Here is a 16046-nt window from a genome sequence, read left to right as displayed (position 1 = left end):
CTTGTAGGTATTTAAACCCTGTGTGTTCCTCAGTTCTTTGCTCAGTGTTTGTATGTTAGCACCCAGCCCCAGCCTTGCTGTGAACATATATTTCTCTTGTTGGATTTTCCAGAGGTTCTCTGGTTTTGTTCTTGTTTATTTTTTGATTAGTCTTTTGAGGTTTGTTTTTCCCTGCTGTTCTTACCACTTTGTGGATTTTCTTTGTATTTTGGAGGATATCAATTTTTTCTCTTGGCTTTATTTTTGACGTTGTGGATTTATATTTTTTGCCTGAAGATCTTTTTCCTTTATTAAACCACCATCTCTAGTACTGCTGTGTCTGCCTCATCTTCTGGGTTCTGCCGACTATTAGTGACTGTTTCTCACACCGGGTCCTGACAGTCTCTTGTTTAAATGTTATATCCTTGTATTGCTACTGATGTATCATCAAATGAATTATCTAAGTGAGTCTCAGAAATGGCTAATATATGCGTGTTATCTGATGTTAGCAAGTTATTGATTTCATTATCCTTATTTCTAAGGCTACATATATTAATATGGGTTATTTTCAGCCCTTTCCTGGGTAGCTTATCAGAGATAGACATAATATTGAAAAGAGCAGACAAAGCAAGAGAAAGAAATATACATTCAGCAGTCCATTAATCAATTGGTGTGTGTGTGTGCTGCGAGGTTGAGGCTAAGAACCCATAGGCCTGGCTCTCTCATCCCTTCCAGGCTTCTGGGAGGCAGGGTGGACAATGAGTCTGTCGTAGCGGATGTACTCAATGTCCCCACGCGCTCTGGCAGCTTTCATGGCTGGGATCAGCTCTTTCCTCTTCTGGCGCACAGCTTCAGGATAGTCCTCGTTGAGAAAGATACAGCGACCTTGTCTTTGAACCTCATGAACTTGACCACTATCGGCCTGGGCCTATCACTTGGGCCAAAGGTGGGTTTTCCAATCCTGTGGGCGCTCCACCTCAATCTTCCTGTGATCCATCTTCAATTTCTCAGAGATCATTTCCCTCACTTTGTCCTCAGATTTCATCCAGGTCTCATGTGGAGATTCTGCAATACCGTCCACAACCATGTTGTTTCGCCTTGATTGTCCCTCGAGATAGTCTAATTTATCTGTCATTGTTATCATGGATTCACACACAGAACTGATGTCCTCTCTCAATGACTTACAGATTGCTGTCATCTTGCCGTTCTCCTGTTTCAACTCGCCGAGCTGACCCTGGGAGAACTGCAAACTGTTCTTCAGGTCCTTGACCTCTCTGGTCAGGTCATCCATTATTTTATTAGTAGAATCCACGACTATTTGAACAAAACACTTGAAACTATTTTCTTGTTGTTGTAACAACTGCTTATACTGTAGGTCTCTTTTTGTTCATTTAAAAGATCCTTCACGTGTGATAGAGAGACACCACTGGCACTGTCCTCAATGGTACTCCCGCCGGCTTTGGTCTTTGTCATGGTAGCTAGCAACGTATGTTAGGCTGTTACTCCTCACAGTTCCAGACAGGGCAGGTCACGGGGAAAATTGAAAACAACAAACAGCAGGGATCTAGACAGCCACAAACCCGGGACAATCCGCGGTCCCAGCAACAATGGCTAACCACGTTGCAAGCTGCGTTCAAGAACACCTCGCTAGCTTGATGTCCAGCTAGCTAGCAGCTAGGATAGCTGCGACGCAAAATAACTCCTCAGACCCATCCTTGGTCGGCAGGATCACTGGAAAGATACAAGCAGTCCCAGCAGCTGATGCCAACAGCGTCACGGATCCAACATGAGAAGCTAGGTAGCTTCTCACACCCCCCTCAGAGAGAGACACACAGCTTAATGTGAGCTCTCACGTCTTCCAACATGTTAATTACAAATGGATAGTTTTGGAGTTAGATAAACATGGATTTTTCAGCAGGTACATATGCAGGATGCTACTCTCCACATCATGACCTTCACTCTGGATCAAAACTCCAAACCTACAACATAATTTTCACCAAAATGAACCTGAGGGATTACTGCTTCCAAGGTTTTCTTTTTCCAAGCTATACAGAAGGTGCTCTAGCAAACAAACAGCAGAGACCTGAGGACACCATTCCAACCTGGAGCTGAGCTCCCAGGCTTGAAAGGAGAGACCAGATAAAAATTCAATTAGCACTAAGGTGTGAAGTAAAAGGGCTTTTGGCCCAACAAGTGTCAGGAGTCTTTGAAGCGTCCCCTCCTGCTGTTCAAAGACCATTCACTGGCATTTTCTACAAGAAATCTGCCTCCAGAAATAAAAGCTTCTTCCAAGTGGGTGTGTTACACACCTACTCCCATTGCCTACTGCACTGCTGCTTGGGTTCCACCTGGCAATCTGTTCACCGTCTGCCCTGGCCTGTCTCACCGTTTGGTACAGGTACCTCAACCACACTCACCCCTCTCTTCCGAGCTTTCCCTCCGCTTCAGCACACACTCACTGTTGGTGCGAGTGACTCTGAACTTACAATGGCTAGTCCCAAGTCGCAATATATATATTTTTTAATCTTGTGCATTTTGCTATGACTCCTGCATACTTTGTTGACTACAAATTTTCTTTACTCAACCGTGGGCCAGACTATGTTTGTTCCTACACCCGGGACTCTGACTCTCTATTTGTTACACAGACTTTTGGCATCCTATCCTATTCTAACCACCTCTCACCAGCGTTGTATTCATGTTACCTGAAATTGCTTTACAATATGATCTTGTTGTCATCTGATGCACATTCAGATGTCATAAATCAGCAGAGCTCTCCCTGTCCTATGCCGTGCTTTGATTGTATTACTGTTGATGATATCTGGAAATGTGCATGTACACCCTGGCCCATCTACTGTTGCTAGCCCCAATTCTGACTTGTGCTCTGATATCTGCTTCACTGATTTCTGCTCTCTTAAAAGTCTGGGTTTTCTGCATGTTATCACTAGAAGCTTATTACCTAAAATGGATCAATTGAAAGTGTGGGTTCACAGCTCCAATCCAGATGTGTTGGTCATTACTGAGACGTGGTTAAGGAAGAGTGTTTTGAATACTGATGTTAACCTTCTGGTTATAACCTTTTTCGGCAAGACAGATCTTCCAAAGGTGGGGGAGTGGCAATCTTTACCAAGGATCCCCTTCAGTGCTCGGTTGTCTCTACCAATTCTGTCCCCAAACAATTTGATTTGCTGGTTTTAAGCATTAAACTTTCAAATAGCTCTTTGTTGACTGTTGCTGGGACATGCTTAAACCACCTGACCAAGTCCTAAAGCAATGGGACTCCCTAAATCTTTCTCAGATTATCACAAATCCCACAAGGTATGACTCCAAACACGCAGAAAGCGCTACTCTCATCAATATTATCCTCACAAATAATCCTGATAGGTATCAGTCTGGTGTTTTCTGTAATGACCTTAGTGATCACTGTTTTACAGCCTGTGTTCGTAATTGCTGCTCAGTGAAACGTCCTGTCCTGATTTGTCATAGACGCTTGCGAAAAAAATTTATGAGCAAGCATTCCTTCATGAACTGGACTCTATAAAATGGTATAGAATCAGCTTGATCCCCTCTGTCGAAGACGCTTGGACCTTCTTTTTTTAATATTTTCAGTGGTATTGTTAACAAACACGCCCCCATAAAGAAAATGAGAATTAAAAACAGGTTCAGCCCTTGGTTCGACAGTGATCTTGCAGAGTTACTCCACCTCAAGAATTGTATTTGGCGAAAGGATCGGCACAAGCATACTCAGGCTGACTGGCTCTCGTTCAGGCAAATGAGAAATAAGTGCACTCAGGCTATCCGGAAGGCCAAAGTTAGTTACTTTAAGGAGCAGTTCTTTCTCTGTGGGTCTAACCCCAAGAAGTTTTGGAAAACGGTTAAAGACCTGGAGAATAAACCCTCCTCCTCACAGCTGCCCATGTCCCTTAATGTTGATGATGTGGTTGTTACTGACAAGAAGCACAATACTTATTTTCCACCATAATTTGCAAATAAATTCATAAAAAATCCTACAATGTGATTTTCTGGATTTTTTTTCTCATTTTGTCTGTCATAGTTGAAGTGTACCTATGATGAAAATTACAGGCCTCTCTAATCTTTTTAAGTGGGAGAACTTGCACAATTGGTGGCTGACTAAATACTTTTTTGCCCCACTGTACATCCCTGTGTCGCTCCTCTTTTCAGTTTGCTGCAGCTAGCGACTGGAACGAGCTGCAACAAACACTCAAACCGGACAGTTTTATCTCAATCTCTTCATTCAAACACTCAATCATGTACACTCTTACTGACAGTTGTGGCTGCTTTGTATGATATATTGTTGTCTCTACCTTCTTGACCTTTGTGCTTTTGACTTTGCCCAATAATGTTTGTACCATATTTTGTGCTGCTACCATGTTGTGTTGTCATGTTTTGCTGTTATGTTGTTGCCTTAGGTCTCTCTTTATGTAGTGTTGTGTCTCTCTTGTTGTGATGTGTGTTTTGTCATATATTTATATTGTATTTATTTTTTGAATCCCAGGCTCGCGTCCCCGCAGGAGGCCTTTTGCCTTGGTAGGCCGTCATTGTAAGTAAGAATTTGTTATTAACTGACTTGCCTAGTTAAATAAAGGTTACATAAAACTAAATAAATAAAAGCTACCAATAACTTTCCAATATACTTTTAAACAACAAACTTTCCAAACAAACAAAACCGAGCTCTTCCAGTAAGTGATAATCTCCTGCTTCAAAGACTTCGGCTTCTATTGGTTTCCATTCACAATTTTGGTGCCACAGGGATGAGTGGGTCTTTGCTCCGCGCCTGAAAAATAAACTAGGGGAAAGACTGAGCTATAGTGTATAGTGTCTATATATCTATCTGCAGATGAAATAATGCAGCTGGTTAAACTTGTACGATATAGACCATCCAAAAATAACACGGCACTCTTACCAGATAGTTGCCGGTAAATATATTGGTAAGACATTATTTTAAGGTGCACATAGACCAATTTGTAGTTTATAAAAGTGTGTATACAAGTAGCTAATAAGGTATTTATTCAGTTTTATTATTCAAACATTATAAGTAATGTGTTACTGGCCGATCCTTAATAACCTCATTGTTAGTCATAATGAAGACATTAGTATTTAATAAAGAGCAAGTTACACAAGAATCCCTCTTAGGAGAGCGTCTGCTAAATGTCAAAAATATATATATGTAAACCAATGAGACAACATTGATATGACAAGATGTGATTCCCAATAAGTCCTTTATGGTCACGTGTTTCCGTAACGTGGTTATTGTGATTTAAAGATTAACAACTAAACTGGTCATATCAATGTTGTCACATTTATTTACATGTTAGTCATTTGGCAGACGCTCTTATCCAGAGCGACTTACAGGAGCAATTAAGGTTAAGTGCCTTGCTCACGGGCACAGACGGATTTTTCACCTAGTCTACTCTGGGATTTGAACCAGCAACCTTTCAGTTACTGACCCAAAGGTCTTAACTGCTAGGCTACCTGCCGACAAATAATAATGAGTCCAAATAACAAAAACGTTGTTTGGTTGTTGTAACCTTTTAACTTCAAACTTGTTTTTCATTTTTTTACACTGCATGGATCATCGGTGTGGTTGAATGCAGCAATGCTGTATGGTGTACTCAAAACGTATTGTAGTTGAGTAGCCAGGCTAGGCTACTGCTCAAATGTTACTGTAATAGGCCTACATGTTTCTCCTTTGCATGGACTTTTGTTGCAGGTTTGTTTTTTGGTTATTCATTGTCAAGATTTAAAAGCCGAAGCCAGACTGAAACATTTTAGTACGCTTGCAAGGACTGTGACATGCGGCTGTGCACTTTAGCCCCAGCTGCGCGGCTGTAAAAAACGGGACATGCAAAAGCTGGGCAATTTACTTTGAACTCACCGCATCAGGCTGTAATTTCATAAAGTATATGACTCAACTGTTGACTCATTTATACTCACTGTATGTCCTATGGTCCGTTAGTAGTAATTTATGCCGTGTGTGAATCCTTTATCTTATAACTATTTGACAACCAAGATGACATTTTCTGTAGGCTACAGCAATGACCAGTTAGAACCGACACTTGGCATAGACATTTAGCCTACACCACGTTTAAACTTTCGGTCAGATTAAAGATTGTCAGTGGCATTAGTGATGATATGATACAGCGCACAGGCTGGCTCGTGTGTGGGTCTGGGAAGAAGGGTGTGTGTGGAAGCACTGCCTATTTGGCATGCAGCACGTTGGCAGTGCTTGCTGTGACTTGTAGTGCAGCTCATCCCAGGCGGCATGAACCGGGACAAAATGAATTGACAAACCAAATCTTTGCGCGGGCCGGAAAGAAATGTGTCACCGGCCAGATTTGACACATGTGACCTAAATGCTCACACCACAGTGTTTCTTCATATTTGAGCCTTTCTTCATGAGTGCACATGACCACATTTGCCAGGTGTGTCCTTGTTAAAAACACATGTGCTTTTGCATGTATCTGGCAGTGTGGATTGTTGGGAGGTAGTGTCACGCTCGTCGACGGAAGAATCAGACCAAGGTGCCGCGTGGTAAGCCTACATCATTTTATTTGATGAACACGGAAAAAACTATAAACTACAACGGAACGTGAAGCTACATGCAGTGCAGAAAGCAACTACACACAAACAATATCCCACAAACTAAAGGGGGGGAAAGGCTGCCTTAGTATGATCCCCAATCAGAGACAAAGATAGACAGCTGCCTCTGATTGGGAACCATACCCGGCCAACAAAGAAATAGAAAAACTAGAATGCCCACCCAAATCACACCCTGACCTAACCAAAATAGAGAAATAAAAAGGCTCTCTAAGGTCAGGGCGTGACAGGTAGGGCAATAATTAGTTTTTAGAAGAGGTGTGTGTACTTACTTTTTCAGCTTCAATCCAATTAACACAAAATAAATATACTGATATATACCTAGAATTTGGAAAGTATTCAGACTCCTTGACTTTTTTCACATTTTGTTAAGTTTCAGCCTTATTTCAAAATTGATTAAATTATTGTTTTCATTAATATACACACAATACCCTAAAACGACAAAGTGAAAACAGGTTTTTAGTTTATTAAAAATGTATTTATTAAAAATTAAAAACATAAATAACTTATTTACATACAGTGGCAAGAAAAACTATGTGAACCCTTTGGAAATACCTGTATTTCTGCATAAATTTGTCGCAAAATTTCATCTGATCTTCACCTAGGTCGGAACAATCAACAAACACAGTCTGCTTAAACTAATAACACACAAATAATTATACGTTGTCATGTCTTTATTGAACACACAGTGTAAACATTCACAGTGCAGGGTGGGAAAAGTATGTGAACCCTTGGATTTAATAACTGGTTGACCCTCCTTTGGCAGCAATAACCTCAACTAAACGTTTTCTGTAGTTGCGGATCAGACCTGCACAACGGTCAGGAGGAATTTTGGACCATTCCTCTTTACTCAACTGTTTCAGTTCAGCAATATTCTTGGGATGTCTGGTGTGAACTGCTCTCGAGGTCATGCCACAGCATCTCAATCAGGACTCTGACTGGGCCACTTCAGAGGCGTATTTTCTTCTGTTGAAGCCATTCTGTTGTTGATTTATTTTGGTGTTTTGGGTCGTTGTCCTGTTGGATCACCCAACTTCTGTTGAGCTTCAATGGAGGACAGATAGCCAGCCTAACATTATTTTGCAAAATGTCTTGATAAACTTGGGAATTCTTTTTTCCGTCAATGATAGCAAGCTGTCCAGGCCCTGAGGCAGCAAAGCAGCCCCAAACCATGATGGTCATTCCACCATACTTTACAGTTGGGATGAGGTTTTGATGTTGGTGTGCTGTGCCTTTTTTTCTCCACACATAGTGTTGCGTGTTTCTTCCAAACAACTCAACTGTAGTTCCATCTGTCCACAGAATATTTTGCCAGTAGCGCTGTGAAACATCCAGGTGCACTTTTGCAAACTTCAGACGTGCAGCAATGTTTTTTTGGACAGCAGTGGCTTCTTCTGTGGTGTCCTCCATGAACACTATTCTTGTTTAGTGCTTTACATATTGTAGACTGGTCAACAGAGATGTTAGCATGTTACAGAGATTTCTGTAAGTCTTTAGCTGACACTCTAGGATTCTTCTTAACCTCATTGAGCATTCTGCACTGTGCTCTTGCAGTCATCTTTGCAGAACGGCCACTCCTAGGGAAAGTAGCAACAGTGCTGAACTTTCTCCATTTATAGACAATTTGTCGTATTATGGACTGATGAATATCAAGGCTTTTAGAGATACTTTTGTAACCCTTTACAGCTTTATGCAAGTCAACAATTCTTATTCTTAGGTCTTCTGAGATTTTGTTTGAGGCATGGTTCACATCAGGCAATGCTTCTTGTGAATAGCAAACTCAAATTTTGTTTATTATAGGCCAAGGCAGCTCTACCCAACATCTCCAATCTCGTCTCATTGATTGGACTCCAGGTTAGCTGACTCCTGACTCCAATTATCTTTTGGAGAAGTCATTAGCCTAGGGGTTCACATACTTTTTCCAACCTACACTGTGAATGTTTAAATGATGTATTCACTATAGACAAAAAAACTATAATTTGTGTGTTATTCGTTTACGCACACTGTTTGTCTATTGTTGTGACTTAGATGAAAATCGGATCAAATTTGATGACCAATTTATGCAGAAATCCAAGTAATTCTAAAGGGCTCACATACATTTTCTTGCCACTGTAAGTATTCAAAACCTTCGCTATGAGACTCAAAATTGAGCTCAATTGCATCCTGTTTCCATTGATCATCCTTGAGATGTTTCTACAACTTGATTGGAGTCCACCTGTGGTAAATTCAATTGATTGGGCATGATTTGGAAAGGCACACACCTGTCTATGTAAGGTCCCACAGTTGACAGTGCATGTCAGAGCAAAAACCAAGCCATGAGGTTGAGGGAATTGTCCGTAGAGCTCAGAGAAAGGATTGTGTCGACTCACAGATCTGGATATGGGAACGAAACATGTATGCCGCATTGAAGGTCCCCAAGAACAAAGAAATGGAAGAAGTTTGGAACCACCAAGACTTTTCCTAGAGCTGGCCGCCTGGCCAAACTGAGCAATCGGGAGAGAAGTTCCTTGGTCAGGGGAGTGACAAAGAACCTGATGGTCACTCTGAAAGAGCTCCAGAGTTCCTCTTTGGAGATGGGAGAAACTTTCAGAAGGACAACTATCTCTGCAGCTCTCCATCAATCAGGCCTTTATGGTAGAGTGGCCAGACAGAAGCCACTCCTCAGTAAAAGGCACATGACAGCCCGCTTGGAGTTTGCCAAAAGGCACCTAAAAATGACTCTGACCATGAAAAACAAAATTCTCTGGTCTGATGAAACCAAGATTGAACTCTTTGGCCTGAATGCCTAACATCACGTCTGGCGGAAACCAGGCACCGCTCATCACCTGGCCAATAACATCCCATGATGGTGGCAGCATCATACTGTGAGGATGTTTTTCAGGGGCAGGGACTGGGAGTCTAGTCAGGATCGAGGGAAAGATGAACGGAGCAAAGTGCAGAGAGATCCTTGATGAAAACCTGCCCCAGAGTGCTAGGAAACTCCCCAAATACAGGTGTGCCAAGTTGTAGCGTCATACCCAAGAAGACTCGAGGCTGTAATTGCTGCCAAATGTGCTTCAACACAGTAGAGTGAAGGGTCTGAATACTTATGTAAATGTGATATTTCCATATATATATTTTAAACCTGCAACATTTTCTAAAAACCTGTTTTTGGTTTTGTTATTATGGAGTATCGTGTGTAGAAACAATTTAACACATTTTAGAATAAGGCTGTAATGTAACAAAATGGGGAAAAAGTGAAGGGGTCTGAATACATTCCGAATGCACTGTATAGTGTATCTATCTGCAGATAAAAAAATGTTCCTGAAAAATTGTTCCTGAAACAAAGTATTTGTGTAGTTTCATGAGATAATAAACTTCCATTGTGTATCTTTAAATAAGAATGTCCACTACAGTATGTATTAGGACTTGCTGCCAGTATATGTTTTTGGACAGTGATTCTAAAACAATCCCTTGTATTTGATTAGCCTATGGTTCAGTGAGGGGGAGTTTGCATATGTGTTATATATGTTATACATGTTTGTACAGGGGTTGAGAATAGCCAACACCGTATCGACACAACACCTTAAGTAAATCTTTCTCTAATTTCCTAGTAACATCAACTTGACATCATCGATATGACAAAATATGATTCCCAATAAGTCCTTCATGGTCACGTGTGTCCTTAAAGTGGTCATTCCCTTACAAAAAATAATTTGTTGCAGCAACCTTCCCGCAAGTTTGGGGCAAATTTGCAGCAAACTAAATAGTGTTCCACAAAATGTTGCCAGAACTTTGCATATGTTTGCCACTAGTGGTGAATCTGCAGCAAACCTTTGGCAACAAGAATATTTATTGCCATTAGTGGCAAACAGTTTACCAGAAGCTACTTCTGGTGAACACAAGATCAGAGACCAGTAACTGTTGATGACCATTTAGGCAGATTAGGAAAATCTGTTGGAAAATGGAAACCAAGCTATCTAAACTCAGCAAAATTAACGTCCTCTCACTGTCAACTATGTTTATTTTCAGCAAACTTAACATGTGTAAATATTTGTATGAACATAACAAGATTCAACAACTGAGACATAAACTGAACAAGTTCCACAGACATGTGACTAACAGAAATTGAATAATGTGTCCCTGAACAAAGAGGGGTCAAAATCAAAAGTAACAGTCAGTATCTGGTGTGGCCACCAGCTGCATTAAGTACTGCAGTGCATCTCCTCCTCATGGACTGCACAAGATTTGCCAGTTCTTGCTGTGAGATGTTACCCCACTCTTCCACCAAGGCACCTGCAAGTTCCCAGACATTTCTGGGGGGAATGGCCCTAGCCCTCACCCTCCGATCCAACAAGTCCCAGACGTGCTCAATGGGATTGAGATCCGGGCTCTTCGCTGGCCATGGCAGAACACTGACATTCCCGTCTTGCAGGAAATCACGCACAGAACGAGCAATATGGCTGGTGGCATTGTCATGCTGGAGGGTCATGTCAGGATAAGCCTGCAGGAATGGTACCACATGGGGGAGGAGGATGTCTTTCCTGTAACACACAGCGTTGAGATTGACTGCAATGACAACAAGCTCAGTCCGATGATAATGGGACACACCGCCCCAGACCATGACGGACCCTCCACCTCCAAATCGATCCTGCTCCAGAGTACAGGCTTCGGTGGAACGCTCATTCCTTCGTCGATAAACGTGAATCCGACCATCACCCCTGGTGAGACAAAACCGCGACTCGTCAGTGAAGAGCACTTTTTGCCAGTCCTGTCTGTTACAGTGACGGTGGGTTTTGTGCCCACTTGCCTTACTACAACAGGCCTACAAGCCCTCAGTACAGCCTCTCTCAGCCTATTGCGGACAGTCTGAGCGCTGATGGAGGGATTGGGCGTTCCTGGTGTAACTCGGGCAGTTGTTTTTGCATTACTGTACCTGTCCCCCAGGTGTGATGTTCGGATGTACCGATCCTGTGCAGGTGTTGTTACACGTGTTCTGCCACTGCGAGGACGATCAGCTGTCCATCCTGTCTCCCTGTAGTGTTGTCTTAGGGGTCTCACAGTACAGACATTGCAATTTATTGCCCTGGCCACATCTGCAGTCCTCATGCCTCAATGCAGCATGCCTAAGGCACTTTCACGCAGATGAGCAGGGACCCTGGGCATCTTTCTTTTGGGGTTTTTCAGAGTCAGTAGAAAGGCCTCTTTAGTGTCATAAGTTTTCATAACTGTGACCTTAATTGCCTACTGTCTGTAAGCTGTTAGTGTCTTAACGACCGTTCCACAGGGGCATGTTCATTAATTGTTTATGGTTCATTGAACAAGCATGGGAAACAGTGTTTAAACCCTTTACAATGAAGATCTGTGAAGTTATTTGAATTTTTTCCGAATTATCTTTGAAAGACAGGGTCCTCAAAAAGCAACGTTTCTTTTTTTGCTGAGTTTAGCTAGTTTGCTACCTACCAAAGTTGTCTGGTGAGTGTCTAACTTATTAAACTTCCTAATAAACATTTATATTTTATTAGCTAAATGATTCCTAGTTAGCAATGCCATGTTTTATGGGATAGAGAAAATACATTTTGTTAATACCAGTTTCAATTTGTCAGCGCCACTGACTGGCTAGTGCTTAGCTAGCTTACGTTAGCTATCATATTTTTGCACAATTAATATGCTAGCTAGCTAACTAATGATTTGCCTAAACACATAATTTTAGGTGAATATGTTGCTGTCTTTTCATACCAATATGCATGTCAAAATGCTCGTCTCACGGTTCAGTAGCATGTTAGCTAGCACAACAGCTAAGGTTGCAACAATAGGAGTTCATTTGACATCAAAGCAAAACGTAACTTTTGCAGATGGATACCCTTCCCCTACCGGTGGTGTTGGAAGAGGTTGTATTGGGAGGAGGATGCATCAGCACCCTTGAAATATGAGTGAGTGCACCACAAACCTAACACTTTTTTTGAATGATAAATGAGTGCATCGTCTTCAAGATTGATAAGGTAAGCAAATGCATGTTTTATTCTCATAAATGTAGCTATACATCCATTCTTTGTAACAATGAGGTTGTTCATTGCTTTAAACTATTAGCTAGCTCATCTTGATCATGTGTTGTTCCTTCTCTCTTTCTAGAAGCAATCAGTTACAAGGCAAAAATACAGATTGAGGCCTTCAATCAAACTGAGGACAGAGAAATATGTGTGCACCAGGTCAATGCTTCTTACACGCAGGGCTTTGTGGAGCCACAAGTTACGCAAAAAAAATGTTTGGTTGTTTGCATGACCCAATTGCTGTGTTGCAGGCATTGGGCCAAAAGTTTGGTTGTTTTCTGTCAAATCAGCAATGTTGGGTTGTTGGTGCTGGGTTATTAAAGTTTGATTGTGGTTATTTGACCCAGCCACTGGGTTAATTCTCCTGCCATCAGCACGTGAAGTCCACCAGAATGTGAGCAAGTAATCAAGACATGGCATTGGGTTGGGTTGTTGCAACCGGTAATTCGCAAGTCTTCCAGTGCAACTGAGTGGAAAACGGCTAACGTTATTTCAACAGACAAAGGGTGTTTTTGCAGACTGAAAACCATGAAACAGGTAAGTAACAAATGTTACGAATTATTAATTTGATGGTCATTCAGGTTGAATTTGTTGTTCCATAATTAGGTAGATAGAGATAGCTAGCCATTTTCTGTGCTACTATCTCTGGCTGTGGTAACGCTAGCTAGATAAAGTTAGCCTTGCGATGCTAGCTTACTGGAGTGTTGTCGTGGAATATAGCTAAATGTAATGTTTTTTTTTACATTTGGCTAGCGAACTGTGTCAGTGTAACGGTAGCTAAATAAAGTTAGCTAACTAGCGAGCTACCTTAGCTAGCTAAGTCTGAAAATTATTCTGGACTGTGTTGTACACTGTTTCACTAATTACCTAATGTTAGCTGGCTAGCTACCAAGCTATTTGGCAGGCTTATCTCATGCGTTCATGGTGATTAAGTTAGCTAGCGTTACTGTAACGTAAACTCACTCACTTTTGTACATCGCCTTGGTCCGTACAATTGACCTTATTTTAGCGCCCCAAAAACGTAATACTTCCAGATCAACTGTAATGTCAATACCATTGTAAAGCACAATTTCTCCCCTTTCCAACAGAATTCATGCCGAGACCTCCACGGTGCCCGTTTCTGCATAATTCAAGAAGGCAATGAGCTCCGTCGGGTCTTTTAAAAAATGGCGGGTTGGGAAGCGAAACTAATGCGTGATAGTGAGAAGGAGAGGAGATGTGTTGGGAAAACTGCTTTTTTTCACTCGATCTGTCCAACTTATCACCTTATCGCCTCTAAAATGTAAATAAAACACTATAAAGAGTTTATATAATGTGTCATTACATACTTATTTGAAGGTTTGTGTCGAATTTGAATTGGGTTTTTAGTGCGGTGCTAAAGTGATCTTCAGAAGTAAACAGCGGCTTTGAGAGTCATGATGCTTGCAGTGATGATGCAAAAAATGACTAGGTTTCCCCCCTTACCCCCGTCACTGTCCATTTCTTGTTTTTAAAAGATGAGAGAAGTGCTACACCTGGTGGAGAGAGATTGTAAGACAGAAATAGTTGCTTTATGCGTGCTGTACGTTACGGCATGACACGTCATTATGTAACGGAGGGTCCGTTTTTTCAACTTTTCTCTCCAATACTATAGAACCATTACCATGATCGATCAACGCTTGAATAGAAACGTAGTTCACACCCCCGATTTTGAAGTCAACACAGTTGCTACAGTCCCATTAGATTTCTTTGCAGCTTCGTTTGAATGTCGCGGTTGCGCACATTTGTCGGAATGGGGTGAGTTTACGTTACTGGTTTTCAATTGTTTCTGACAGTGGCAGCTTTAGTCGGACTTGTGAAGTTGAGGATGGATGCAAATTCTTTTAGCTAGCTATAGTTAATTTGATGGTAATGGCCAGCGTAATGACATCGCGCTGTAATGTACAATTTACCTTATTTTAGCGGCCAAAAAACATAATACTTCCAGGTCAACTGTAATATGAATACCATTGTAAAGCACAATTTCTCCCCTTTCCAGCAAAATCAGTGACAAGACCTTCATGCTGCCCATCTCTGCATGATTGAAGAAGGCAATGAGCTCTGTCGGGTATTTTTAAACACGGAGGATGGGAAGCGAAACCTACTGCGTGATATGGAAAGGGAGAGACAATCCGTGTGGGGAAACAGCTTTTTTCACCCCATCTGTCCAACTTATCACCTCTAAAATGAAAATTAAACACTACAAAGAGTTTATATAATGTGTCATTACATACCTATTTGAAGGTTTGTGTCAAATTTGAATCGGGTTTTTCAGGCAGGTCTAAAGTTATCTTCAGAAGAAGACAGCGGCTGTCGCGGCTTTTGAGAGTCACGTTGGCTTGCAGAGTTGACGCAAAAAATGAACACATTCAGTTGTACAATTGATTAGGTATCCCCCTTACCCTGTTCCTTCCTTATTTTTAATCTGCGAGAGAAGCGCTACACCTTGTGGAGAGAGGCTGTACGACACAAAATGAGTTGCATTATGCGTGCTGTACGTTATGTCATGACACGTCACAATTTAACGTACAGCGTCAGAGGGGTCTGTTTTTTCAACTTTTCTCCAATACTATCGGGCCATTACCATGTCAATCAACACTTGAATAGAAATGTAGTTCACACCCCAGATGTTGATGTCAACACAGTCGCTACAGTCCCATTAGTTTTCATTGCAGCCTCGTTTGAATGTTGTGGTTGCGCAAATTTGTACAGAATGGGATTAGTCAGCAGTAACCTTTGAGCAAAGCATTGTTCTATCTGTAGTTAGAGTTCAGCTTAAATTTGATGTAGCTAAGTTAGCTAGCTATACTATCTTTCAAAAATTATTTTTTTCTGTCAAGGCCAATGGACAGCTTTGTAAAAGATACGCTCAATGAGTGGATCCTGGCCTCTGATTCAAAGTTTGAGGGTAAGTAAAACTGAGAAAGTCCAATTTGAGAGTTTGGGGACAGTGCTGTGGGGAAAAACAAAACTGATTTTTATTGACCCAGTGTAAAACAGCATCTACATGTACGTCTTCCACATTGTCATTGATAACCAATAGTACCTTAACAGAAACTTGAAAGACCTAACTTCATCAGAGCCTCTTAGAACCATGAAGCCACTTTGGGACTAGATACATTACATTCACAGCTGCCATAGATAGTCTGGCCTTCATTTTACCATGCTTGCTTTATTGGTCATTTGCACAGATATTCTGTCACAGATTTGGCTGCCGGTTATCAGCCTGCCTTTCTAACCTCAAAGCTACCTCAAAGCTACTCTTCCCCGCCCCTTCATTTTGCTCTTTCCTCACACCCGTGACTTTGTTTAACCATTTGACCTGGCTTATCAACCCTTCCCTCCTCAAAGTACGTAATCTAGAAATGTGAGTGAAACTAGTTCTTTAACTCTCCCCCATAGCAG

General features: G+C 41.5%; 1 protein-coding gene across 6 annotated transcripts in view; it reads right to left on the bottom strand.

The window, feature by feature from the left end:
* LOC129831048 (receptor-type tyrosine-protein phosphatase U-like) overlaps window positions 1-16046 on the bottom strand; it is a 295005-nt gene that overhangs the window by 239734 nt on the left and 39225 nt on the right. The gene's annotated exons all lie outside the window — the stretch shown is intronic.

The sequence above is a fragment of the Salvelinus fontinalis genome, chromosome 32, assembly GCF_029448725.1.
Source record: "Salvelinus fontinalis isolate EN_2023a chromosome 32, ASM2944872v1, whole genome shotgun sequence".
NCBI lineage: Eukaryota > Metazoa > Chordata > Actinopteri > Salmoniformes > Salmonidae > Salvelinus > Salvelinus fontinalis.
The sequence above is the reverse complement of the archived record's forward strand: the minus strand, read 5'-3'. Positions and strand labels throughout refer to the sequence as shown.